Here is a 4,582-nt window from a genome sequence, read left to right as displayed (position 1 = left end):
TATATATATATATACTAAACCCTGCTATCTGTGTGAAACTGTGTTAGCTTTTTGTCACAGTGACACACAATATCTGAATATCTGGCAATAACAACTTAGAGGAGGAAAAGTTTAGTTTGAGCTCATTGTTCCCCAGGTCCATGGTTTGGTGATTCTAAGGCACAGGCTCAAGGTGAGGCAGAGCATTCTAGAATTAAGGGTGTGGCAGAGGAAATTTGCTCAGCTCATGGTGGCCAGGAAGCAGAGAGAGAGATTGAGTCCCCAGAGACTAAATATAAACCCCAAATGCACATCCCCTGTTACCTACATCTTCCAGCCACACTCAACCTTGGTATAGTTACCACTCAGTGGAGTGGTCCTTTCAAAGTTTTAATCCACCCATTAGGTTCCAACTCTTATAATCTAATCATTTTAACTCTGAATATTAACACAGGAGTTTTGAGGGAACACCTCACATCGAAACCATAGCAGCCACCTTACAAATGAACTAATATTTTCTGGTTATATTGCCATAAAAAGAAAGTTAGAAAACATATAGTCAGGCCTCAGTATCTGTGAGTTCTTCATCTGTTGATTCAACCAACCATAGATCAAAATAATACTTGGAAAAAAACCTATATCTGCGTTGAATATATACAGATTTTTTTTGGTCATTGTTTCATACACAATATGGTACAACAACTGTTTATACAGTATTTACATTGTATTAGGTATTATAGTAATCTAGGGATAGATAATTGAAAGTATATTGGAAGATATGCCTGGGTTATATGCCTAGGCCACTTCGTGTGAGAGATTTAAGCATGGGGGGCGGGGTCCTTGAATCAACTCCCTGTGGATACTGAGGGACAACCGCTTTAGTTCTTTGATCTTAATCTTACAATACCTTATGGGTACAGCATCATGTGACAACTAGGAAATGAGATGGTTGCCAGGAAATTGCCTGGAGTCTCACTGTGAGTAGATTTTTACTTTGTTTTTTCAACACCCCCATCAGTGATCCAGAACCATAGTGTCAGTTTAAGACCACAGAATGTTTGATGGAAATTTAACATGTTATTCCAAAGCTAATGTGTTCAGTCTTGCACATTTAACTTGTAGGTTGCTTTATTCTTGAAGTGCCTACATTAATTATGTAGACTTAAAGTTGAGTCTTGTACTATGCTTTATAAGACTCTCTGCTGTTAAGTTATCTTATGTCTTACATTAAAAATATAATTACAAATATAATTATTTAACAAATAATATTTATTAAAACAAGTATTTATTCTGAATACTTTGTGTATGTGCCCTCCCCCAAATATAGTGAAGGCTGTGTGAGAAATGTTAAAAATCCAGTCCCTTCATTCATTGGACAGGTTAGTAAAGAACTAATCTAGAAAGATGATTGACTTAAGAGCAATCAATTAATAATAGTAGAGTTAGAGATAATTGATAAATTTCAGTAGATATAAAGCAAGATTTAGTTGCAAAAATTATAAAAAAATTTTAATGCAAAGCCCTAACATAATTTCCCTAACCAGTTTAAATAGCACAAGTAGGCTTCAAGTAATTAGTACTAATTTTACTTTGAAGTAATTAGTACTCCAAAAAATTATTGATAAAATAGTATAATTTTGTTTTCTTACAGTGCTAAAGAAATGATATGAAGCAGGAGAAGATCAACAAACAGTGAAAAGAATTCACCACAGAGGAGTTGGAAATCAACTGATACCATGGCACCCTGAGATCCCAAACCAATGTGTGAGAATTGCTGTTCTAACTAGATGCTCTTTTATAATGTTTATGAACATCAGCCTAAGGGGAATTTTCTGAGGCCCCCTTTGTACCTTGTCAATCATCTTGATTCTGGTATCAGGAGCTGAGCATACTTAAGTATAGAGATCCAACTCTGGATACCCAGAATGCACTGAGAAGTTTCTCAGAAGCAATGGAAATAACTGATCTAATCACCCATTATTTTACTTTTCTTGACATAGTGTGGGTCCTGCATTAAAGAGAGAGCATGAAGTTGTTTATGTGATATGCTTTAAAAAAATTATCAAGGAGAAGGAAGTTGATATTTCCTAGGTAACTTTAGGAGAATGCACTGCCATTTGGGCATATCAATGAAGACTGGGTATAGCAGTTGTCAGCCTCCAAGTAATATGGCATTAAATTGCCTTAGAGAAAAGCAACATATTGCCAGTGATAGTATGCTCCAGTTGGTCCATAAGAGTCCCAGCTTTATACTTGTTCTCCCATAATAATTAACGTCACATTCATGCTCAAAATCTCCTGATTTAGACTATAAATTACTTGGGCCACGTTGATGGAATAGTGTGAGTCTACTTGAAATATGCCTCAAAAGATCTGCAGTCTTCTTGAATTGTTTAATATTCTAGCTTCATACTTGAATAAATGAGGTATTTGTGAGGAAAATTCAGTATTTATAGAGAAGCCAGAAAGATGTAAGAAATGCTAGGACATAGGAAGTGGTCTTTCACATGTAAGTAATCCTTTAAAAACAAAGAAAAATAAGCAAATACACACACACACACACACACACACACACAAAACAGCCTGGTTGTGCCTAAGATTGAAACATAGAATCATTTGTATACAAGATTGTATAGGGCACTATTGAATCAACTTACTTTTTTTTTCCTGACAAAAAAAAAAATAAGAGTAAGAAGTATCTAACTGGAATACTTTATGACATTGAGATCTGATGTGATTTAGAAAAACAAAAAACAAAACAAAAAAAATCAAGTTTCAAAGAGAAGGTCAATAAGTAATTCTGCTCTCTGCTACTTCCATGTCAGAATGCTCATTATTGGGCAAGGAAAAGGGAGAGAGGAAATGTGTTCTCGCCTACACTAACTCAGCTGGTCTCTCAAATATCTCTGGGTATGTGTGACAATCCATCATTCCTGTCTACTTTTGAGTTTTTTTCTTACAGAAGTTTGTTACCTTTGATTCCCTCCAATTAGCTCTTCAACAGGCCCCGTTCTGGTAAGGGCTGGAGCCTGGGAGAACACAGTTGAGCACTTACCTCTGGCTTTCATTCTGGCTCTAGCAAAGCTTAACTCCAGGATGGAGACAGACACAGGAATCCAGCCATGAGTATCTGTTCCAGTCAGTTTCTTGCCAGGCCTGGATCTGGTCCTTATTTGAACACCTGAGACCTTCTCTCCATCTCTATGGTTTGGTGGTTTTAGACAATTATTTCCACTGTCAGGTATGGGAAAGATGGCTAAACCCAGTAAAAATACAGAAAAGTGATTATAAGAGATCTTGATTTGCAATTGTGATTTAAAATTCATAAATACAGAACACTTCCAAGAAAAGTCTTCCAAGTATGGTACTTGTAGTAAGACATTTTATAAATGATCCTCAAGTTCTTGATCTACCCAGTTTACTTACAGCATAGACAAGGAAAGACCAAACATCAAGTTTTGAATAAAACACACTAATGAGCAGAATCAAAAGGAAAATATTGTGTACATTTATTCTACCTCTATGAAAACACATTTTATTTATATTTATGAGCCATTGGGGATTGGATGGATGAATTAGCTGTGGGCTATTTATTGCCACACAGTCCCCTGATTCCATTCACATCTAACCTTTTACTAAGTTTTATTTGAGTGAGACCCTGAGAAATAAAAAGTTTCCAGATTCTAAAGCCCTGATTTGTAGGAAATCTGGATTATAGAAAGACCAACTCCTTCCTATCCTTATGGGATTGGCCCAAGTTTTTTTTCTCTCACTTTCCATCTGTCTTTCTTTCATGTCTGAACACTGAGAACTTGTTTGAAGTTACCTATTTTAAAGTGTTTTGCAACATCTCCAACACCTGTCCAGATAATTAACAAAGCAGAAGAAAAAGATCAAAGGTATGGTTATTTTTCTCTGTTCTTCACACAATACACGCTCCAGTTATCTGTGTAGTGTTTGATATAAAAAAGTAACCTTGCAACAGTCATATGCATTGATATATATCACCAATATTTTCGGCTGCTAACACATTTGCCTGTTACGTCAAGGCATTTGAAAGTTTAAAGCTTGGCAAAAGAATGTTTTTCTTTTTCTTCTTATATAATCCCAGGGTAAACATTAAGCAGACAGCATTACTGCTTTGAGCATTAAAGGGGGGAATAAAAAAAAAAAAGGACTGAATTTGAAAAGCCTACTGGTACACTCTGGGGATTTCAGAAAGTGTCGTTTGGCTGGAAGTTGAGTGGAGAGGCTGCCACTCTGTAGAAGGCATAGGAGAGAAGCCGCATGGCCTCATTCATAACTTCACAGCTACTGCAAATATCAGCTGATGAATATTTATGTTATCCCTGGCTTAGACCCGAAAGACAAACAAGGGGAAAAAAAAAAGAAAAAAAAAAGAAAGTTAGGAAAAGGTCGTCTGAACTCTGTGGGATTTTTTACCAACACTTTCCATGCGCGAGCAGTAGTCCTGAATGAAGTCATTCTGTGCTGGGGCCCTGCACAGGAAAACAGTCTGTTCATTAGCACCCCGCACTTTGTTTGAACCTTGTACATTCGTGGGGTCCTGAAAGGGAAACCCTTTTCCTTAAAACAAACACAC

Source organism: Marmota marmota, unplaced genomic scaffold, assembly GCF_001458135.2.
Source record: "Marmota marmota marmota unplaced genomic scaffold, marMar, whole genome shotgun sequence".
Classification (NCBI taxonomy): domain Eukaryota; kingdom Metazoa; phylum Chordata; class Mammalia; order Rodentia; family Sciuridae; genus Marmota; species Marmota marmota.
The sequence above is the reverse complement of the archived record's forward strand: the minus strand, read 5'-3'. Positions refer to the sequence as shown.